This window comes from Saccopteryx leptura, chromosome 6 (genome assembly GCF_036850995.1).
Source record: "Saccopteryx leptura isolate mSacLep1 chromosome 6, mSacLep1_pri_phased_curated, whole genome shotgun sequence".
NCBI lineage: Eukaryota > Metazoa > Chordata > Mammalia > Chiroptera > Emballonuridae > Saccopteryx > Saccopteryx leptura.
The window spans coordinates 7,023,288-7,047,816 of record NC_089508.1 but is presented as its reverse complement, the minus strand read 5'-3'; positions in this window follow the sequence as shown (position 1 = coordinate 7,047,816).

Sequence of the window (24,529 nt, the reverse complement as noted above, 5' to 3'; positions counted from 1 at the left end):
CCCATGACCATCTCCTTGGCTGCTAGCGCATACTCGCCTGTTGTTGCACGCACGGAACCTGGCAACTCTCCGTCAGTGAGCAGACCTGCACCACCACCACCCCCTCCCCCCCCCCCCGGCTCCCTCCCCCCCCCCCCGCCCTCTGCACACGCAGTTCCTGTTTCCCAGCATGCTGTTCCCTCTGCGGTGCATTCCCGTTTGTCTTGCGGTACCCAGCCCTGCTCATAACCACCTAGGGCTGGAGGGCGGATGTTCCCCGGGAACAAGGTAGACCACTGGTGGCACCAGGGAGCAGGACGTCACCGGGACTTCTGGGGCACAGCTCAGAAAATGACTCAAGAACCCCAGGTGAGGCCAGTTATTTGTACCCCTGAGAGATTCCAGAAACTTCATCACACGTCCACGTTCACTGACTTTTGTGACTCCACTCAGTGTGAGTGACAAGAAGGTAAGGATGTCAGGTACAGAACGTACCCCCAGAAGATGGTACCAGAAAATGAAGAACACATACAGACACCCTGGAAAAAGGTCAACCCATCTGGTTGCCCCAAGAATGGTCTAGAAAAAAATGGTTCTGAAGATTTAAACAAGAAAATGACCAGCCCGGTTTGGGGAAATTTTCAAAGCCTTCACGGAGGCAGCAGCACTTGTATTAAGACCATAAGGACCAGTGCGACACGAGTCAGGCCTATAAATGTCACAAGGTAATCTCCACGCACGCCTCAGGTAGGACTCACTGCCTGTCCACGGGCCGCCCACCTGTTATTCAGATCAACAATTTTGTGGTCTTTTGTGGTTTGTTCAAGGGGATATCTTGACACAAAGTAGTGATTTCCAAACTTCCAACCCTGAGCTAGACACTTTTATAACTTCTGCAATAACGAATTGTATCATTTATGCCAATTTTTCATTATTATTTCTTTTGACGGAATAGCTTTATCCTTATTTGGATTATTTTTTTTTTCCTGTCTGCACACAGCTCTATATTTTATTTGAAAGGAACAACAGTATCCCAGGCTATCAATTAGAGATGAAGGTAAAATAAAGACAATGGGAATAAAATGTTGCTCTGCGATTCTAGCGACATGCTGTCGCCTGCGGAGGCTGGAGCCTATGGCTGGCCATCTCCCTGTTAAGGAGGGAGATTAGGAGTCTGCGTGGGAAGATGTTAAAAATATACATTACAGATGGGACCTAACTTAAAGCTCTTTTCCTTGAAGCAATGGAAATAAAGTCGAGAGTGACAGACGTTTTCGGTGATACGTTCAGGGCTAATACCATTTCCAGGCGCTGACTGAAAGCATCTCTGCTCCCATCTGTGTGGGGCTGTGGACTTGGAGCAGCGTCCGCAGGAAGGACAGAGCCCTGGACCCACGTTCACGGCCTGGGGTCTCCTGCCAGTTTGGCCCACTTGTCCTTCAGCAGGTAGCTAAACCACTGCCTGGCAGGACATTTGGTCCACACACGAAAAGGTCCTTGATATTTGGTTTTGTCTAAAACGTTCATGCTTCAAAAATGTCCCTGGGCTCAAATCACCCGTGGCTTTTATATATATATATACTTTTGGTGCACAGAAGTACTACATAAATATACCGCCGTGTTTTCTTGGTCTACTCATTGGGTTGTGGCTGTATTGCCAGTAATAACCCTCCTTGCCGTGGTAGCCTGGCTGGTCAGGGAACGTGATTAAGAACCACGGCGTGGAGGAAATGACTCCATAGAGGTTATGGGCCACACCGCTTACCAAGGACCCCTCGGTGTGAACCACATATCACCATGAAAATTCTGGACAGAACCAAATGTCCACTCATTGAACCACTTAGATGCAGTTTCCATGAGACCAAAATGAGGGGAACAAGGAACATCTATAGTAATTTCCTTGGAGTCATTTCTTTGTTCCCTGTTGAATACCCATTGTGCACTCACGACAGGCTAAGACTTCCTGGGCTCTGGGCCGCTCTGAAGAGCAGATGACATATTGGATGTAACAGCACATGGGGAACAGAGAAGCAGCCACGACCAGAACCATAACAATATCTGTTGAAAATGTGTCCTTCCTTTGCTGGTGCTACCTCCTCCGGCCTGCCAGCATCATGGTAGGGGGAGGATTCTCTTGGCCCACAGTCCGGGAAAGATGAGTTAGGACCTCTGCTGACCCTCCGGAAGCCTGTTCTTGAAGTCCCACACGTGGCACTGTCCCTGATACCCCGCGGGTCAATGCATCAGGGCAGACACGGTCACTTCCAGTTTGTGCCCACTGCAATTTATACTCCCCTGAGATAAGGTCAGAGGCTAAAGAAAACAGCCGACGGGCGGTCCAAATATTTGAGTAGCGTAACCACACTTCACATTTTAATTTGCTTTTGCTTTGCGTGCTTTATAACCTGAACGGGACAGTTGAGTACGCCATAAACCTCAGAGATCTCATCAGCTCAAGCCTGGAACTCCCTAGTGACGTGGAGAGTGAGGCTCGCTGGTGCTTCCAGGGCAGGGGGGTCATTGCCAGGGAGCTCTGGACGCAGGGACGGAAGGCCCCGGTCTGGCCTCAGCCCTCGGAGCGGAGCGTGGGCCCTTGGGGTAACTCACTGCCCTGCACTCAGCTTGAGGTCCCTTCCGTCCGACGGGGGGGGGGGGGGTGCTCTCTGCCCTGTCTAGGTCTCGAGGATCTCTGTCGGCTTCTGTGAGTGTGAGTCAGACCCGGGCGGTCATTCCTTGTTAACACCGTTAACGTCAAGAATTTTAGTCCCTTAAACCCAATCTACACTCTCTCTTTGAAAAAAGCAACGGAGCCTATAGTAATACCTGTGAGCACGCCTCAGGCAAAGGGCAGATGGGGGTCTGCAAAGAGAGAAGCATTGATCTAGCTGCTGCTGCTGTTGTTGTTTCCATCTAGGCTCCACGTTCCTCAAAGACAAATGGCAAGGGTGAGGCTGAGTTATGCTGTCGCTGTGCCCACACCCGGAAAGCCATACGGGAGGATTAGTCCAGTGTCCCTTGCACTCAGGCCCGTGTCTGAGGCCCAGCGGCATCCAGGTCTGAGTCAGGGGTAGGGTCTGCGTCCTCTGCGTGCTGGACTATCTCACCATCCAGAAGACCGCTGTCCGGGCAGACGAGGTGCTCAAGGTCACACTGAGGACAGTGGCGCGCAGCCAGCGGTCTGTCTAGGTGCTTCAGCTGCACAGACTGGGGCACCATCGGCTGCAGAGGCACAGGACACTTGCCTTCACCACCGAACTATTGGGTCAGTGGTGTTTTGGTGTCCCTGGGTTCCTCATTCTAAGTCTCTAGGACCCGTGATATTTGTCCAGGCTTCACCTCACCTGTCCTCATGGAACCTGACAAGGTCACCTGCATGTCTAAGTCCATGCTCCTCTTAGTAAGGTTTTGGTTATATTGGTCATAAACGAAGAAGTCTCAGCTGTGCGTTTTATGCCAGAAACTCTGCAAAGTGTTCCATGCGCGTTTATTCTTAGAAATGACCATGGATGCATCATGTGCCCGGGTACGGAGCGTGGCTGGCTCCTGAGACCGGGCTGACGGGGACCATCTCTCACTCTCTTCTTCCACAGCCCTGGGATTTCTATCACCCCTACGCCATAGACGAGACACCCGACGCTCAGAGGAGCCTCCTACATCTCCCAGGCTCACGGCCAAGCTGTCCGCCGCCACCGGCGACTCCACATGCACGCTCCACGTGGCTCCATGTCCCGGCCTCTCCCGGGACCGTGTCACTCTACAACAGGGTGATGTCACAAGCTACATTCAGCTGGCTTCCCTCGCTGACTTTCCAAAATGAGATTGATTTTTTAAAAAATGGCGCCAAGAAGAGAAGACGAGAGAACTGGGTGTCGTCACTTTCGTTGAAAAGGGAGAGGCAGGAGAAGGTAGGAATGTGGTCAAGGATAGAAGTTAGGAACCCGGGAACTGGCATCCCCACACACTGGTTTGCCTCCCTGACCCCCTGCTCATGGTGATTCGAGAATTATAGGGGGAGCATATCTCACCCAACACAGCAGCCAGACCGCAGCGCCAGGGTTGATTCCAGAAAACAGCTGTTGGAACAAACCTGGCGGACCCACTGCGGGAACCTTCAGTATGTGTCGAGTTTCCACACCCTGGTGGATTCCCAGCCAGTCCTAGCTGGCAACCCAGGGAGCCAGTTTGGCTGCGAGCTTGCTGTTTAATACTTAGCCTTGTTCCCAGCTGTGTTCTGCAGACCTGCAAAAATGGAGCAACCTTCCAATAACGTAGGCCAAGAGAAAGCACCCAGCCGTGCCGTGCCCCGGGCCTGTAAGGCGCAGTGGAAGAGAGATTGGGGAGCCAAGCAGTACCCCGACTCTGCCACGTACTAGCTCTGAGACCTCGGAGAGTGGACTTACCTCCCCTGAGCCTCAACTTCTTAATTTGCCAAAGGGATAGTTTTACCTCTCAGGACTCTTCATAGGGTTAAATAAGGCAAGGTGCGTGGAAGGCAGTTCTGGAAGCTTCTGTGACATTTCTCCTACACACGCTGTTACCTCTCTCCATGGCTTCTTCCCCTACAGCTCATCCGAGCTTCTCGGGGCTCCGCACAAAGCACAGCCCTTCACAGTGGCTTGTTTACCAAGGTCACCTGTTCCCGTTGCTGGTACGGGGACAATCTCAGAGATACACAGGCATGCGTCCCCCAGAGGGTGCCTCATCTAATGCAAGGAACAGGTGCAGACATTATCAGTGCACTTACACAGCTGGGTGCTCTCATAGATGAAGAAACAAGAGACTGGCAAAGCCAGAGATAAGGAATGGTCCCAACCCCTTGAGAAAGTCTGGGAAGTTGTCTGAGACATAGAGGATGCGATGCATGTTGCTGAGCCCCGAGGTGCAGCTTGAAGATGCTGGATGCAGAAATCCACAAAGGTGGGTTCTGCCCAAGTCACACGAGGACAGAACAGTGGAGTACAGAGACAAGATTGGCCACCCGGAATCTGTCAGAGAGAGGCTTCAGTCAGTGAGAAGGTTTTGCATTGGGAGGTGGGGTGTGGCAGGGTCGAGAGTTGCTCCAAGGCTTATACCCAGGAAGGGACGGAGAAGGGGTCAAAGCCCCGGCTGTGCGGAGGCCACCAGCGCGTTCTCCTAGCCAGCGACGAGGGGAGCGTCTGCAGAGTTGGTGCCACGTACAGCTGCCTGCCCCGTCGTGTGCAGGGGCCTGCCTGCCGAGGGCAGCCTTCCCTGGAAAGACTTTCTGGGTCCCCTCGGGGAGCTCCTAAACCTCGAGTCCCTTCCTGAGTGTGCCCACTTTCTCTGGAGCGTGAGGATAACAGGTCAAGATTCCGGGGGTCCAGGGGACCAGGGTGCATGTGGAGATGTCAGGCAGGCTGGGCTTCCGGGCTCCACGGTTCTGGGAAAAGCAAACCCACCCCATGTGGTCGCCCAGGGCGAGGCCTCCGCCGCAGCTTCTCTGCGTCGCTCTCTGTGTGTCCAGCCCGGGGACAGACAGACAGACAGGTCCAGCAGATGAGCCCTCTCCTTTCTGTCATGGGATTTCTTCCTCTGACACATTCTTGACCTCTTTCTCTTTACCTGGGTACTTGGTAGAGTCTCAACAAAAATATGGTTTCTCCCTTCCCATCCTTCTTTTTCTCCCAAAATATGGTGAGGATGTTAGAGGAGAAAAACGCTGTTTGGTTCAAGCTTCACACTCGCTTGCCAGCGAGGTGGACAGACGGATCAATCAATCAAGGGATGATACATGAATAGGCAGATAGATCAATAGATATAGGTAAAGGTATATGCAAGACTTTCTACAAAGTATCTATCCACATCTATCTGACTGTCTGTCTGTGGATCTAGCTATCTATCTATCCCATTACTTACCTATCTCTCTAGTGGAGCTGACGACACCTGTATCCTCCAGGTGTCTCTTTTTGAAAGAGGAGGCCAAGCGGAGTGTCCACCTCTGTCACATGACCCTCTGCTTCTTCTTGTATGGCCCCACCAAGTCCCGTTCCGTCGCCATCGCTGTGAATCTCTCCGGGGAGCCACCCTTGCTGGCACCAGGGAAAGAAACTCCACGGAGTCCTTTATTTTTTTTCTTCTGTATTTTAAAGGTTGAACTCAGCACCATCAATGGCACCTAAAGAAACTACGGCCACCAGTTTAAAAAAAAAATTAATTATGGATTACCCTAGAAATCTACTGCAAGCGTAGTTTGCTGGAAGCGGAGGGCTAAACGGAAACAGCTGGGGGCGGGGGCGGAATGCGGGCCGGCCGCGAAGGCCGGGATGTTCCGCTCAGAGTAAACATTTCTCCGCTTTCCTTTTCTTCCAGCCCGGCTGGGCTGCATGAGAGGCAGCTCCCTTTCATGTGGGACCAAAGAGGATTTGGAGAGGGAATTCTCTTAAATCTGGGCATTGAAGATGCAGCTCATGGGGGCCTAGAGAAAAGATGTTTTGCCTTCTCTTACAGTGGGTTCCTCTTAATTGTGACTTTTCCAAAACCCCTTCTGAAGTCGCCATAACCATCCAATTAGCTAACTTCGTTTTTTGGGTGATGAAAGAGCCTCTGTCTCAGAACATACGGCAATTATTACAAGTTCTCTAAAGTCTTTTCCTCGTGATAGGAGAGTCTTCTAGATTAGGGGGAAGAAAACGGTTTGATGTATGCAATACTAAAATACAGGTAAATGTGAGATCTATAAATAAATATGGTCTAGTAGAGGGGAAAAAAAATCTCATTATAAGTAACAATTTCATTAGCGTAGCCATTTGGTAAAAGGCCTTATGGTGCTAATGTTAATGAAATTAAGCTCCAGCCCTTGCATTCAGCTAGTAATTCCTGCGCTCTGAAGACCAGGCACTGTGAGAGGTCCTGAGGTTCTGGGCATACGTGTGTGTGTGTGTGTGTGTGTGTGTGTGTGTGTGTGTGTGTGTGTGTCTCCATAGGTGTGTGCTCACATATATGTATGCGTTTGCATGCACACGTTTATCTGCAAGAGTCCACATTATCGTGGGAAACTACTTTGTAGCTAAATTGTTACAAGAGTAACACTAAGATTGCCAGAGGACTCCCTGTTTGCCAGGCTCTGTTCCAGGCACGTGATAGCTAGTGTCTCACTTATCCCTCACGTCAGCTCGCCAAGATGAGTTCTGCTCCGTCCACTTGAGAGACGGAGGCTCTGTGGCAGAGCGAGAACGCACGTGGCCTGTGCTCACCCTGCAAGTGGCCAGGTCAGCTGGGGAGGCAGGACAGCCCGTATCACAGAACAATACATACTCCAAATAACGGACATCTACTCTAGTATCAGAGTCTTCGTGGTAAAAGCCACTGATCACATTCAGAAGAATTGCAGAAAGCTTCACCAACGAGGAAGGCCTTGAGCACATTGTGGGGAAGATAAGATCAGGCAGAGAAACGCTCTCACGAGAAGGAATGAAAATAGAGGGTGCATTAAAAAAAAAAGTATTTTAGTGTCCTGTTTTAAGTAAAATAAAATCCGCAACCACAACATCAAAATAAGAACCTAAGAATTCAATGACAGAGGAGTGGTAAACAAATTCTTATACAGTCACAATGAACAGCGGGTCATAAGATAGCGGGAGTTTAGAATAGTTTGAACACTTGCAAAAATGTTTATAATAATAAGTTGAATGAAAAAGCAACTATAAAGTCTATATTTACTATAATCTCCATAATGTAAATAAACACAACACACATAAAAAATTCTAAAAGACAAATAGTATTTTTTTTATTTTTTTTTTCTGAGGTTATGGAATACTTCTATTTTCATCTCATTATGGTTTGAGAGTCCAAGTATTTTTTTTTTAAATGGTCAGGTATTTCCTGTACAATTTGAAAAAAAGTCCTGAGATTGTGATGTGAGAAAACAATCGACGGAACCTGTATATTCTGTCGTCCTTTCCCTGGCTTTGTTAGGCCAACCTTACCCCATCCAGAAGACGTATTCTAGAGCCAAAACACAAGTGTAGGCACAGTGGGCCAACCTTACCCCATCCAGAAAACGTATTCTAGAGCCAAAACACAAGTGTAGGCACAGTGGGTCAGCCTTATTCCATCCAGAAAATGTATTCTAGAGCCAAAACACAAGTGTAGGCACAGTGGGCCAACCTTACTCCATCCAGAAAACGTATTCTAGAGCCAAAACACAAGTGTAGGCACAGTAGGTCAGCCGAACTCAGAGTATGTGTCTCCGTTCGCCCTCCGGAGGTGAGGGCGCAGGTGTCCGCAGGGTGCGAGGGAGAGCTGTCTCCACCGGTGCCTTTCAGTGGACGGAGATAAGAAGAGCAGCCATTGCTGGGACTCTGGCCACAATGATACACACACAGAACAAAGCTGTAGAGAAGAGTGGAAGGAATGGGTTATTCCATAGGTGTCCATGGCTAACGGGACACCAGCAGAGGCTCACAGAGGCCACAGCAGGCGTGGAAACAGGTAGAGAAGCAGAGACAGGATGTTGAATTACAGACCCCCCACGCTGAATGGGAGGAGAGCCCGGGCCGCTGCTGCTCTCTCTCTGTGTGTCTGTCTCTGTCTCTCTCGCTCCCACACTTCCTGCCCCTCTCGGAGATGATTTGTAGGGTCAGAGAATTTGCCTGCATCACACAGCCGGTTGGTTAAAGGCAACCTGGATCCTGTTCCTCCTCCATTTATACTTCCCACTGTGTACTCAGGAGATCTGGAAACTCTTCCCTTCCTTTTGTAGCTTCTCTTTTCATTCTTTTCCTTGCTTTCAAGCCATTCCCGTTCCAGAGGACGGGTGGCTGATTCTGAGCTCGGTTTCTGCACCATTTTTCAAATTTCGTGGACCGCCTCTTTCCCCACTAATACAAAGCATTCTTGAGTAATGACTGAGAAAAATTTCCCTGAGTTTATTTTTCTAATTAAATGGAAGCCAGATCATAAAAACAATTACAAGTTATCTAAAACCAGTTTTTGCCCAGTTTGGAAAGACTACAAGGGGAATTGTATCCAATACCTGGAAACACCCAGTAGAACTGAATTTGGTGTTAAACATAAAGAACACTTGCCAATTTAAAATTCAGTTTAAACTGTTTTACAAGTGTAGAGTTTTGAAACAAAAGCATATCAGCAATGCATAAAGGGTGACTCAGTCGGACAGAGAGAATGTGACACTAATCAAAATTTCTATGCAAACAGATTTGCAACAACAAAAAAGTAATTTCTTTTTGTTTATTTATTATTCTTCATTAATATGAATTAAAAATACATTAATCATAATAGGAGCAATTTATTTTGGGTGCCAATATAACATTTCTTGGGAATTGCCAAACAGCAATCAAGTTGATCAAGATGAAGGAAATAAATACTGTTGACACCTGTGTTGCCCACGAGAATTCTTTTTTTTTTTTAATTTTTTAAATAATTTTATTTTTTTAGTGGGGCGACATCAATAAATCAGGATACATATATTCAAAGATAACATGTCCAGGTTATCTTGTCGTTCAATTATGTTGCATACCCATCACCCAAAGTCAGATTGTCCTGTCACCTTCTATCTAGTTTTCTTTGTGCCCCTCCCCCTCCTCCTTTCCCTCTCCCTTTCCCCCCTCCCCCCGTAACCACCACACTCTTATCAATGTCTCTTAGTTTCACTTTTATGTCCCACCTATGTATGGAATAATGCAGTTCCTGGTTTTTTCTGATTTACTTATTTCACTTCGTATAATGTTATCAAGATCCCACCATTTTACTATAAATGATCCGATGTCATCATTTCTTATGGCTGAGTAGTATTCCATAGTGTATATGTGCCACATCTTCTTTATCCAGTCATCTATTGATGGGCTTTTTGGTTGTTTCCATGTCCTAGCCACTGTGAACAATGCTGCAATGAACATGGGGCTACATGTGTCTTTACATATCGATGTTTCTGAGTTTTGGGGGTATATACCCAGTAGAGAATTCTTAAAATGCTTCTGTATTGGTGAATTAATTTTTCTCAAATTAAAACATGCTAGGGTATAAAATTCTTATTAGGTTTTTATATATTTAACCAAAGTAAACATGGGTTATTTTTTAAAAAAAAATTGGAAAAATACTGAGCTTAGAATATTTAATTAATTAGATCATTTCTAAGTCTTACCTTTTCATAGCTCATTCCCCCATTCACCTGGCCACACTTTTATAGCTATGTCTATAGATCTGTGGTATCTTTCCTCTCTCCGTATAAACGTAACTATATGTGTATATAATTTTGAACACACATATGTAAAACTACTTTGCCCTCATGGAGCATGAACTAATGATCCACTGCCTGGGATGATAGTCAATGAACTTGAATGCCAATGTCAAGGTGCTCTCTTCCTCCTCCTGTGTCTTCTTTTAATACTGAAGACCCAGGGGAAGATCCTCAACCCAATGGCTATAATCCTGGGAGGTCCTCAAAGGGAACTGCATGCCAGGGACAAGGTCAGTCTAAAGTAGATGCCCAGGGAAGGAAAAGACTAAACCAAGTGTGTTATGAAGATGGGGAAAATATGCATCAACAGAACGTCAACAAAAGTTATCATCTATCACTTGTATTTTTTTTTCATTACCCAATTGTCAAAGTACCCTTCCAACCATTACTCATTCTCCCCATGAGTGCCCTGGCCAGGATTCATAGGATGACGCATGCTCCGTGCGCAGGGACCGGGGTCTGCCTTGCCCCTGCCCTGCCCTGCACAGCTATGTTCACAGGAGAGACGGATGAACAACAGGAGGGCACGGAGTGTGTCCACCCTGCTGTTCACGGACAGAAAGGATGGAAAGAGCAGGACAGTGGGTCCGGGGCCCTTGACCACGCTGGCGCTGCGCATGCGCACTCAGAGCCAGAGCCGGCGGGAGCCGCCGCGGGCCCCCTCGCTGCGTCCTGTCGGGGCCGGACCACGGCGGGGAGGCGCCCTGAAGTCGGCTGTGACAAAGCAGAAACAGAACATGCTTTTCACGTTCAAGACATGCGTTCCTCTCCCCATGGGATGTGTTAGGAAAAAGAGACTGAGAGGAGTGGGCAGCACTGCGTGGCTTCTAGAACTAAGGAGGTCCTGGACCGGGGTTGGCAGACTGGCCCCGTCCGAGCTGGCCACAGCCTGTCTGTGTGACAAGGCCCCCTGGGACCGGTGACGCTGACTCGTTCACACGGCCTTGGCGGCTGGGTCCCCACTCGCAGGAGGAACCCTTTGGCTGGGAAAGTTGAATATCTTTATAATCGAAGACTTGACTGGAAAAGTTTGCCGACCCCTGATAGCGGGACAATTACCCAGGTAGGTAGGTGTCTTCGCCAGGTAGATGCCTTTTTGTGTCAGCTTCCGAGGGGAGGCTAAACCCGGTCTGCCTGCCAACTGAATAAAATATTACAGACGTTCCAGTCAATGGCGCCGAGTACAAGAAAGAAGATAACAATATGGGGTGATCCCACCGGAGCTGCCGTCTGAGCCCCGAAGCCAGCCGGGTGCCTTGGAAGAGCCGCTGGGGAAGAGACTCCACCAGTCGGCAGGAAGGACTACGGGGGTGTGAGGGGCTGGGGACCCAGAAGAGGGCATGCGGGCGTGACACGTCCCAGCCTCCCAGGGCCGGTGGGTGTCAGGAGGGAAGCCACAGCTCCTTGAAGACTGGCCTTCTCCCATCCGAACATTCCGGCTCCCAAGCCCCGATGTGGGAGAACGTTCTGGTAAAGAATGATTTGCAATGGAAATGTGATCAATGCATTATTAATGCCAGGAGCCATCCTGGGGCAATTTTATTTACTCTTGTGCAGGCTGAAGGTTTTCACAAGAGGAAGGCAAAAGAGAGAAGGGCCGGGGGGTGGGGGAAGGTGGGGAGATAGAAAGAAGAAAGAGGGAGAGAGGCCAACGGAGAGAGAAAGTGGAGAAGAAAAGAGAAGGGTTTTTTTTCTTTCTTTTCCTTTTTTTTTTTTTTTTGATGTGTTTGCCTTCACGACTCCGAAGTTCTTGCTAATTCCATCTGTCCACAACAGAGCCATCGATGGTGAGAAAAAGCATTTCCATATGTGCAAATTAGCATCCAGCCTCCCTTCATCTGCGCCCTGGTCCTCTGAAGTAGATGCTGAGCTCGCCTGCCAAGCCCACTAATGGCATCCGAGAAGAGGCCTCCTTGGTCTCTCTCCCCTGCAACTGCAAGCCGGCCCTCCTCGCCTCTCTTATTTCCACTCCGGTCTAATGGGGTCACTCTGCTCAACTTCTAGGAACTCACGGCTCCGGCCAGACCGCTGCCTTCATGAAGGCCCACTCCCCTCCTCACGCAGCCACCCGAGCTGGCTTCTAATGAGAGCAGACCCCTGCAGCACGACACCCGGGTGTGTCACGGGCCGCCCAGCAGCCTCGCACCCCGCCGGGCAGTGGGAGGCTGTGCAGGGTGTCAGCCGGCTCCCGCTCGCTCGGAGCTGTCCCTGGACCCGCTGAGCTCAGCCTAGCCCAGCCTGGCGTCCCCTCGGCTCTGGCTCCCTGACCTGGTCCCAGCCGCGCCCGCCCCTCTGCTCCGTCCTGCTCCTGACTTGGCATCCCGTCCCTGTGTCCATCCTTTAGCGTGCATGGACTGCGTCCTCATGGGGTTCCACAGCAGGAAGCAGACCTGGCTTCTCTCCCCAGGCAACCCATCCTCTCTGGAAACAGCAGATGGAGTTGGAGGGGCCTAACGCCCCCGCCCGACACGGCTGATGAGGGTTTTCCAGGTGTCACCCTTGGAGTTTACACGGAACATTGGCTCGAGCCCGTTCTCTGTGCCTGCGCTATCACGGCGGTCCCCTGTCCCAGCCCGGAGCACCAGGAGCCCGGCCCTGGCCCGGACCTCCCATCTGGGTCCCAGGGGCATGCTCCGTGCCTGCATGCTGTTTCTCCTCTAACCCCCTTGGGAGGCCTCCACCTGTCCCTGTACTGTGGCACACGGGCAGAGAAATTAGAAGGTCCCTGCGCAGGACAACACCCTTCGGATGTTTCCATCCACTCCTCGGAAATCCCTGCTCTGCCGAGAGCATTTGTGTCTCTGTTGTTGTTGTTACAAAGGTGGAGCGATGCGGGTGTGCTGCTGAGGGGTCTGTCCCCCTTCCTCTTCTTCTCTCCTCTGGGCTCTTCTCATTCCCTCTGGGTATCAGCCTGTGAGAACCACGGGAAGAAAGTAAATAACAGGCCAGGTCTTGTGAAGAAGGGGGCCTCCCGTGGTCAGGGAGACGGTCCCTCACGGGGGTTCACGCTGGGTGTGCCTGGGTCTCCTGGGGTCAGGGGCTCAGGGGGTGCCCCTCGGCCGTCTTCCTGCAACCCCCAGTGCCATATCCACCCTCACCTGGATCCACAGACAACAGACGAGACCGATTGCTCTGATGTGCTCCCCCGAGGGTCACAGGGGCTCTCAGCCCCTCCTCCATGACGGGCCTCCCTGTCCACACGGCCTCAGGTGCCCTTCTTACCAAGGGCTCCACTCCAGCTGTGGTGAGCTTCGGAGAGCACTCTAGAGAATTCCAAAATGTGCAGGCTGGCAAGTGTGGGGTGGGGGTGCAGCCCAGAGATCACATTGTCTTCCGTTCTGACCTCTTGTTTTATAGAAAAGAAATTCCCAAGCAGGTAGAGGAAATGAAAGAAGCACTTAACCTCAGTGAAGACTTGGGCCACATCGCATCAAATTATGCTGTCAAAGGCCCCGAGAACAGATTGAGAAGAAAGAACGGAAAATGACCGATGGGTGGTTGTTACAGGAGAAACAGTCCCACTCGTGCCATGTGGCCAGAGAGGAAGTCCGGGTCCCGATGGGCAGGAAGTCACGGGGAGATGGAAACCGGGACTCGCTATAAAGAATCACTCCCTGACACCTGGAGCTGTCGAAACCTGAAATCAATTGCCTCAGTTTGAGCATCAAATAAGTATTGTGGTTCTGACAATGGAAATTACAAGATAATCATCATTTGTGTAGAGTTCCTATACCACCAGGCCGTTTTCGCCTGACGCGGTATGTACATGCCTTGATTTTGCCACCATCCCGGGAGGCAGGTTCAACCGACTCTGACAACGAGGAAACCGAGGCTGGGCAGGGTTCAGCAATTCCCATAAACCCTCCTGACCAGTACTGAGCAAAGCCCAGAGCCAGCTGGACCTCCCGCCGTTGAGCTCCGCCCCCTTCATTACCATAAACCCCCATCACCACCAGCGGTCAAGGCGACAGTGGACAGTGACAGAGATGATTTTGCACAAACCCCCAGCTTGGTCTGAGGATCAGATAGGAGCAAGCGAACATCGCTTCAGAGGGCTAGAGGCCTGGTGCTTCTCAGGGGAACCGAGGGTCCGTGATCGCCCGGGTCATCACCCGACATCTAACTGGGGTGAGAGACCCACCTGACCCCGGCCCTTGACCTTTGCTGAGTCATACTCGGGGATTCCACACATGGTTGCTGCTGCCCAAGTGCTCCTCCCCTCTTCTACTCAGACTCTCACAGTAAGTCTTAATTGAATGGTTAGCCAAATATATTGAGGAAAGGATCCTCAAATCAGTGGTCATCTTCTCAAGCCTTCACGCCCAGGTGCCGCCAAACGCCCACACCTTGTGGTTCTCAAGCTGATCGGCAAATAAGCTATAATTCCTGGAGCCTTGATGAGACTGTGGCTGCATTGAGGGCAGGGACCACACCCCATGTATCTCAAACACCTCTGTCCCAGCACATGGTAGATACTAAGTAAAGTTTGAATAAATAAATGAATGAATTATATTTATATATGATTCAAGCTTATAGAAAGTGCTTGCCTTGGGACATCTAAATTTTCATTGTCACAAGCCCACAAGTCTTTGGCTCCTGGGCCAAGAGAGGTAAGCAGGCCCACCTGGCGGTGTGGCCGCCTCAGACGGGAGCAGGTCCCCCGGCTGCTAATTCTGCCTCGCCGGGCGGTGCCAACAACACAACCACAGCCTCTTGAACATAGCAGCCTCCATATGCTAGCCCCCTCGTCTGCTAAATCACCAGCCAGCCTACATTTGAAACATTTCTAAAGTGTTATACAATGTTGAAATACTGTTTTTACAAAACAAAGGCTGAGTTACTGGAAGCCATTTTCGACCAGTCAGCATCTTATTGCAAGAGGAACCCTGACAGTACCATCAGGGACACAGTGTAAAAAAAATGGATATGTGCGTGTGTATCACAGTCAAGCCTCCGCCAGGAAACATCTGCTTTGTGAGTGGGGAAGGGGTGAGGAGGGGCTGTGGTTGAAGTGGGACTGGGAAGGGGCCAAGAATGGGGGTGGGAAGTGGTGGAAAGGGAAGAAGTTGAAAGCAAATCCAAGTCTAGTTAGGTTCCGCTTGGGTCCTAGGGACCAACCGTACTGAGACAAGATGGTGAGGTAAGGCTTAGGTGCGAGAGGAACGTTATTTGAGATCTTTGTTTACCCTCCAAGTTTTATTCACATGGCCATAAGACTATTCAAAGTACTACATGCTTTGAGGTTGCATTAATAGTGGTAGTGTCTCAGGATAGAGGGGGATAAGGAGGTGCCCATCAGACCACACTTGGCATATTGTATTTAATTCTGAACACTGAGCCTCACAGAAGATGTGCAGAAGAGCCCCCAGGGAGGAGGGACTGGGATGCACACAGCTTGAAAAATCAGGGCGTGTAAAGAAAAACGTGAAGAATTTGAAAGTCAGCTTGAAAAGAAACTATGGACTTTGTGGGTATGACTTGTCTTTAAATAGCTGAAGTACTATACTGGGGGGACCTAAGATACGTTTCCCCAATATCCATGACTCGTTTGAGAGTCTCCGGTGTTTGCTACTGCACGGACAGATGGGTAGAGCGAACATGAAGGGCGTGACAGACAGGCGAGGGAGGAATACCTGGACCCCCCGGAAAGAAATCCAAACAGGACGCTCTCTCCCCTTGTGGGAAGGAAGAGCATTCTAACAGACTGAATGTTTAAGAGGGACGCCACCTGCTGCAGAAGGTAGGGGCTTCTCATCTCTGGGGTTGCCTCAGTGTAAAGACACAAGACCACCTGTGCAAAATGCTGGGCCAGGGGTCCCAGTGTCAGAGCAGGTGATGACGCACAGGTGATGACCATTAGGCTGTATGGCTTTTGGGTACATTTTGATGCTTTCCACCAGGACTAATGACCAAACCCACCCACAGTGGCTGAAACAATGGTGTCGTGTGTGCGTTCCTCAAACAAGTTTAGAGAGAGGGAGGGTCACCCCGGGGTTGCCGGGTCGGGGGGTCAGTCATACTCCACACTGTGCTGCCACCGTTCTAGACAGCACGAGGACGCAGTGAAGATGGGGCAGAGGCAGTGCAGGGACGGAGCTCGGGTCTGCCTTCCCTATGACACCCGGGGAAACAAGAACCAAACGAGACTTGATTAGCGAAGGCTGACGGAGCCGCGGGAGCCACGGTGCGGCGCGGGAACCAATGGTTTGCTCCCTTTCCATCCGGGATTTTCATTCAGGACTCCCTGATGTTTTTGACATGCTGATGGTTAAACAGACTGTTGTATTTGGCAGCTCATGTGACAAAGGTGCACGTGTATCTCTCGTGTATCTCTCCTTGACACTCGCTTCCTCGTTCTGGGGTCCTCTGGTTCTTTGCAGATTATGGAAATCGGGTGCGCATGCGCGTTTTTTGTGGATTATTTTCATGCAGATAGAATTTTCCGTGCCTGTGAATTTCTGAACCAAATTTTACTTCACTTGCCAAACCGTGCAGCCCTCCATGCCAGTGGAATGGGTGTGTGGGTGACTCTAAGTGTGCCCATGCACACACATCTGCACATACCGACTTACATAGGAAAAAATCACGTACGGTGTGTATATATTGAACAGATACGAAGAATAGAAGAACGAATAGGTCGTGCCTTCGTTCTCTTAGCGGATCGTCGACGGCCCTACTGTGCGTGTGGCCCAAACCATTTAAACGATTTCTTCTTAATGGATAATCAGGGAACTCGCCGTATTTTGATTCTAAGCAACGTGTCAAAGCACATGTCCTGACACATTTGTCACACGGTTGGCCATAAAAATCACTGTGGCAAAGCATTGGTGAATATGTATTCTTTTCCAGTTGTTTTTGATTGATTGATTGATTTGAAAGAGGGAGCAGGACATCGATTTGTTGTTCCACTTATTTAGGCATTCATTGGATTGGTTGATTCTTATATGTGCCCTGACCAGGAATTGAACCCGCAGCCTTGGCGTATCAGGGCGACACTCTAACCTACAGAGCCACCGGCCGGGGCAGTGAATGTTTATCCTGAACGACACTGCTCAGCACCCCTGGGGTGGCCTGCACCCCCCTACAGCAATGAGACACTACCTACGGCTCCCGCGCTCTGCCCAGGCAGCGTTTATCAGACACTTTGATTTCTGCCAACAGGTTAGATGAAAACCAGCATCTCATAACAGCTGCCACTGGCAATTCTCTTATCAGAAGTAAAGTCTGCGTGTCTTCATAGGCTTAAAAGCCATTTTTACTTTTCTTCTCTGTAAATGACCAGTTCTTGTCCTTCATCCAATTTCCTCCTAAACTCACTCTTCATTTCTTCAAAGACGAAGTCCCAAAGAAATCGTCCTAGCCCCTTCCCCCGCCTTCTAGCCCATGAGATCACCTAGGACCTGGGCCAGTGTGAGATGACTCACACCTCCCCTCTTTCCCGTGGGCACGGGCCAGACACAACAGGGGTCCTGGCGGGTTACCCATCTGCACCCCAGATGCGGGCAGGGACTGGATCGGGCCTTGGCCTCCCTGGATCCAACCCAGGAAATGAGCTCTCCCACGCTGGCGCTGAGACCCCACCGGGGGATGAGGGTGCAGACCCCTCTGCGCACTCAAAAGCTCCGTGCGTGTTTCTGGGCCGAGGCCTGGCCCGCCGTAAGGGGGGCGGGAGGAGCATCTGTCCCTTATCTTCGTTTCTCTGGAGCTCGTTGGTTGTCTCTCATTTTCAACCTTAAAGGTCAAGGGGAAGGCAGAGAAACTTTAAATAAGGGACGCCAGGCCAATCCTACTGCTGGGAGGTCCGCCTCTCAGCCCCCAGTGGCTTATAAGTGTGTGTGTGTGGGGGGGGGGGTGGTCCAGGCTCCTTCGTCTCCCCTCCCCTACCTGACCCTGGATTTATCCCTGAGATGGCCCCTCAGAAGCTGAGCCTCCCGGGAGACCACCTTGCAGACCCACCAAGCCTCGGCCCCGGGAGCTGTTGTACTCAAACACCAATGATCAGGGACAGAGGCGGCGCTGAGCACAGCTCCCACGTCTGGCCCGAACCCGTATCCTCATCCCTGCCATCCCTGTTTCAGGACTTATGAATTATTAACAAGACCTCTGTTTGCAAAGCCGGGCTCTCCGCTTCCTCCAGATTAAATTACGGAGGGATAGATTTGATTATAAACATACTTAGTAAATGTTTTCATTGTTGCTTTCTGGAGCTTCCTCTGTAGTAAACTGTTAGAATGTCAAAGAGTCAACCGCAAACATCCACAGCCTGCCTCGCAAAACCATTTAAAGCGAACGCTGGGCAAATGCAGTTATCAGAAATGAAAACCACTTTAGGACAGTGAATATAATTTGTCATCTCTCAAAAAAAAAAAAAAAAAAGGCGGGTGAGGGGGTGAGGGGGGGAGGGGACACTTCTTCCAGAGGCCGAGCATTTCTGGAAAGAGAGCTGAAGTCGACCCACAAAATCTGAGTCAGGGTCCGCTACGACCCCCCGAGATACTTTCATGACCTTGAATAACGCATGATCCGTCTGGGCCTCCCCGGCTTACCTGCAAAGCGGGAGCAGGAAGTCTGCCCCACCTCCTCCCTAAGGTCTCCAGGCAAAGCCGTTTCAGCCAGTGTAATCATCTCTAGCTGTCCAGTCTAAGTATCGTTTCACCCAAAGTGCACACCCAGAAATCTGGAAAGACGCAGTTAAACAAACAGCCGACCAAGCTAACCTCTGGGAGAGGGTGCTCTAACAAGGCCGCGCCTTGGGTCTCGTCGGTTCTGTGGTCGAATGTTCTACGGGCTCTTCCTCTGGGACCTGCCGGCTCAGGTAGGGGCGGACACAAACAGGAGCTGGGACTCAGTTGGGGAAGTTGAGCGCTTAGGGACAAGCCAAGCTTTCTGAGGTGACCTTGTGTTAATCATGTGTTAACACATGGGGAGGGACAGGGGTCCTGGGGACCGAGGTCTGCATGCAGATCTGATAGTCAGGAGGAGACGAGATGTGAAATGGGACCAGAGAGGTGGTAGGGATGGCCCCCAGGTGGGAGGAGAGAGCGCTGGACTGCCGGCCGGGAACGGCGTGGACGGTCCTGAGCGGAAGACCCGCGTGTGGTTCCATGAGTAAGGCCCGCCTGGGGCGAGAGGAGCCGGACAGCGTCCGCGGCAGTGGCTGGCTGTGATGGCCCTGGGTGTGGCCTCAAAGCTCCGTTCTCTTCTGCAGCCAATGGGAACCAGCAGGATGTTTAAGTCACTGGTCACTGGGGCCACTTGTCCTTTCGGAAGATAACCGAGTGGGGACTGAAAGCAGTCGAGCTGACAGAGAGAGGTGTGGGGGCAGCAGAGAAGCCGGAGTTCTACATCGGGACTGGGACCGGGACCGGGAACTGAGGCAGTCTGCGCCCCGCCCCTTGTCCCTGCCCTGGAGACGGGGATGGCCCTGCTCTGGGCTGCGAGGGCTACGTGGGGACCGAGCGTGCAGGCATCTGCCCCGTGCCACGCGCAGACACAGATGACTGTCTGTGTCTGTCTTCCCTTCCCCGTGGAAGTTCTGATCTTTAGTTCCCCACTCGGCAGAGGAGGGGGAGAGAATGTCTAACAACACAGGGGAAGGTGGCAAACCTGCGGGAGCAGCGTGGAACACGGCTACGGCCCCAGCCTCAGCTTCCCCCGCTGTGACACGAGAGGTCTCAGCAGGTCCATCCGCAGGGCCCGGCAGGCTCGGATTGCCTCCCATGGTCACACACAGACATGAGGGGGGCAGAGTCTGTTTAAGGGGCCCAGCGTCCGGGGGCCCTCCCAGGACCGCCATCGGACACCCTGCACGTAACGCAGGCTACCACGGCGCCAGATGCACACGTTAACGCAAAGAAAAGGGCGTTTCCCCATCATTATGAATTAAACCCACCTCTCTGCACAGCCCGTGGGGCTGAAGGCATCACCTGAAACCCAGCAGCACTTATGGTGAGCACGTGCTGTTTTACTTCATTTGTTCTTCATCGGACATTCACTGAGCAGCTACTAGTGCCAGGAACCATCCGAACCGCTAGGGGGGCCAAGATGAAAGCGGGTGCCGTGTAATGCCCGTGAAGCGTTCTCTCCAACATCACTGGAACCCCCGGAGGACGTGGTTGTGCGTCCTCAGCCCCCGATGATATGGTTCCAACACGTGCTTGTCAGACAGTCCGGCCACCAGTGGTGTCCCTGACGATGGTGGGGGTGGAGAGGGTGGCGGTGGTACTGGTTTGTGTGGTATTGTCATAGCTGCCAGTAGAGGGGACGTTGGTTTGGGTAAAATCATGATGGTTTTGGTGCAGACATTGGTCCTGGTGCCGGTGGTGAAGGTGCCGGTTGTGTTGGCCATAATTTAAATTTTAACCAGAAGAGTTATTTTGTTGTTATTTCTGTTGTTGATACCATTGTTTTCTAAGTAAATGTGTTAATTTTTTTTCACACGCAAAAAAAAAAAAAAATACGTGTCCCTTATAAAATCATATAAAATACTAGCCAAGAGAAGAAGGTGAGAATTGCCCAGAATGACACAACCAAGGTTTTAATGGTGTGATTATAGTGTAATACCACTATTAAGCTTTGAATACACATACTTTTAAATGAGCACACACATTTGGTGGAGAACATACTGTCTTATAAACTGTTTTTTTTTATTCCACTAAAAACATCATTCCATTTCAAAAAAAAATAAAAACAAAAACCACAGATGTCACTCCTTTCGAATGATTAATTTCTACACCCATTCTTAAGGACATCATATTATTCTCTTATTGGAAACTATGACTCATTGCCCCACCAGACCTTGAGCTCCACTTCCTAAGTCAGAGCCACCTAGTGTCACCTGGAAGAAACCAGGTTGGAATTCCAAAGCCAGACTCCCCCTGGAGGCACTGATGACGGAGTCGCTCCCCTTCTCCCTCACGGAGTCTCCATGTGTCTCCCATAAAGTGGGGGTGAGAATGCCAACGTCGTAAGGCCTTCTGTGACACAGAAAGCTCCCGGCCAGGGACTCGGACGCAGCAGATGCTCACACAGCCTGTTCCACTCACCCCCTCCTCTCGCTCATGGTCACTTCTGCTTATGGCTCATCCCTTCAGGGACCTGGGGAATTTAATAGAACGAGGTTCCTCTCCCAGCTCAGTGGACCAGGAAGGGCTGACCTCCCCATGGTTACTTTCCTGTTCTCTCTGCCTTTCTCTCTGTCTCTCTATCTCTGCGCCCCCCTCCTCCTGTGCTGTGTGCCCTGCATAGCTGTGAGGACCAGAGTACCATGTCTCTCTGCCTCCAGAGAGGTGGAAGCAGCAAGGTGGGGGCGGGGGTGCCCACTGCCAGGGTCCGAAGGAAAGGAGAGACGATGTGTTCTTAGTTTACTTGGTTTGATGAGCGAAGACTCAAAATGCAGTCCCCCCCCCCCAGGGAAACCACATTGTAAGGGATGGGGTGGGTGGGCTCCCAGGCGAGCCCTTTAGAGCAGCTGCATCCACCAAGCCCCCCAGGGTGTGCTCTATACGAGATTGTTTGCTTTAATCTTAACCAGCACCAAGGCCAGAGCCCAGCACGGTCACCCTCACCGGGGACTCCAGTTCTGTGGGACATCATCACAACAGGACAGCGTCCAGGGCGAGAGGCCTGAGGAGAGGGGCGGCCGGAAGATGCGGAAGCTTCCGGGAGGCCACGGTCCCCGGGCAGAATTTTAAACGGTGAGGGGGCAGTCCAGGCGAGCATAGGGGTGAACAATTTTCAGGCAGGTCCCAAAGCAACGAGTGCGGGAGGCATGCACCTGCTCTGAGAGTGACTGCGAGGTGAATGAGGTCAGGACGCAGGCCTGGGGGGGCAGGGGGGGTGAGAGGGTGACCGCGGGCTGAGCGAGGGCAGGACGCGGGCCTGGGGGGGCAGGGGGGGTGAGAGGGTGACCGCGAGCTGAGCGAGGGCAGGACGCGGGCCTGGGGGGGCAGGGGGGGTGAGAGAGTGACCGCGGGCTGAGCGAGGGCAGGACGCGGGCCTGGGGGGGGTGAGAGGGTGACCGCGGGCTGAGCGAGGGCAGGACGCGGGCCTGGGGGGGCAGGGGGGGGTGAGAGGGTGACCGCGGGCTGAGCGAGGGCAGGACGCGGGCCTGGGGGGGGGGGGAGAGAGTGACCGCGGGCTGAGCGAGGGCAGGACGCGGGCCTGGGGGGGTGAGAGGGTGACCGCGAGCTGAGCGAGGGCAGGACGCAGGCCTGGGGGGGTGAGAGGGTGACCGCGGGCTGAGCGAGGGCAGGACGCGGGCCTGGGGGGGGTGAGAGGGTGACCGCGGGCTGAGCGAGGGCAGGACGCGGGCCTGGGGGGGGTGAGAGGGTGACCGCGAGCTGAGCGAGGGCAGGACGCAGGCCTGGGGGGGGTTGAGAGAGTGACCGCGAGCTGAGCGAGGGCAGGACGCGGGCCTGGGGGGGGTGAGAGAGTGACCGCGAGCTGAGCGAGGGCAGGACGCGGGCCTGGGGGGGGTTGAGAGAGTGACCGCGAGCTGAGCGAGGGCAGGACGCGGGCCTGGGGGGGGGGTGAGAGGGTGACCGCGAGCTGAGCGAGGGCAGGACGTGGGCCTCCGGGGGGTGAGAGAGGGAGCACGAGCCAGGTCCCAGAGACTCTGGCTCCCACGCAACACGCTGGGCACTTTATCCGTTGCACGCAGACGGTCTGTAGGCCGTGTGCATTAAAGAGCTTCCTCTAAGGGTAGATCCCACCTCCCCAACCCCGACCTCTCCAACCAGTCTGCCTGTGAGGTCTGGGGACACGGCCACATTTCCCGGTACGCTGAAATGGGTGGACCTGCCTTCGGAGCAACGGTGAGCCTTCAGAGGTCCCTGGGCAGCGGAATCTCCAAGTTGGTGGTGGTATATGTGCAGGAACCCACTTAAAACTCACTCACACTGCAGAGTAGTCTTTCAAGAGTCTCCCGACTAGACACAGAGCCTGGGCTTGAGGCGAAGGTCTGAGGTTAAACATCCTTTCAGTCTCATCCCAACCTACTAAGGCGGGACTCAGAATCCCCGTCCGACAATTGCAGAAAGCTCGGTCGAGGTTGCGTGATGGGCTCGAGGCGAAGCTTCATCAGGAGGAGAGACAGAGTTCATGAGCCCACAGTCTGGGCTCTCATCCTGCATATTCACCACCCTGGACTGGTCTGGATGTCCAACCGAAGACACTTCGTGAGTTGAGCAGACGGAGGTGAGCTGACCTGCACCGGTCACTCTGAGTTGCCAACACTCACAGGACTTCCCCTCCCCTCCCCTTGGGCTCCCTGCTCTCTGTTTCCCCACGGCCCATGGCTGACCTTCTTGCTCTCTAGCTGGGTGCCCTCCGTGTAAGGGGGGGCCTCCCCGCCTCCTGGCCCTGCTCTCTGGCTGAGTGGCCACATTCCCGGAGACAGCAGAAACTGGTGGCTGTGGGCCCCGCCTCGCCATCTCAGACAGCAGGAGAAACGAACCACAGGCGGTTCAGCCCTGTCATTCCTCCCTCGGGTCAGCATCTTGGGTGTCAGAAAGAGAGAAAGATCGTTGACCAGACTTCTTTACAAATGAACGTGGTCTAACTCTCAACCCCATGTGTGCTCGTAAAATGTGTCACTTGAAGATGTTTTGGTTGGCACTTGGAGCTCTGAAGGCAAAACCAAGAGACAGTTTAATTTAATTACATGTAGAGAAAGTTTTGTTTTGTTTTTTTAATAAAAGAGATTGAAATGAAGTTTGCCTCTCCCCAGCATCCACACAGAGAAGAGGGAAGCTGAGGGGTGGTGTGGCCTCATCGAGTCCACGAGGGGCCCACCGGTGCCACCCAGCCTCCTGCCATCCCCGATGTGGGAGAGGCCACCACCCTCGCAAATACTGGGTAAATAATGCATGTTTTCAATTTGGTTACATATGCCATTCAGCTCCGACGACCGATCAGACTGTCAGGGAAACATGCTGAATTTTAATAAACCCAGTATTTAGCCCAATATGGCAAAATCCCATCATCGCATTTTTGCAGAAGGCGGGAGATGAGAACGCATGAAGCAGGAAAGGTGGTGGAGGTGACCACCCGGCCATGTCTGGACAAGATAAACGGTACACGAGGGAAAAGACGGTAAGTGTAAGAATTAAACACGGGAGGCCCGTAGAGAAGGGCAGGGGACTCTCGCCTGGGGTGGGGGGATGTTCTGGGAGTCTGCTATCACGCACCTCTCTACCTGCCCGCGGCTACCGCAGCCACGCTACCAGCCCCAAAGGGCGTTCAAGGCAGTGACCGTGAGATGGGATGAGACGGGGGTGTCCAGCGGCCTGGGCCCCCATGCTCGTCCTGCTGTTCCTTCAGCCTTGTCACCCT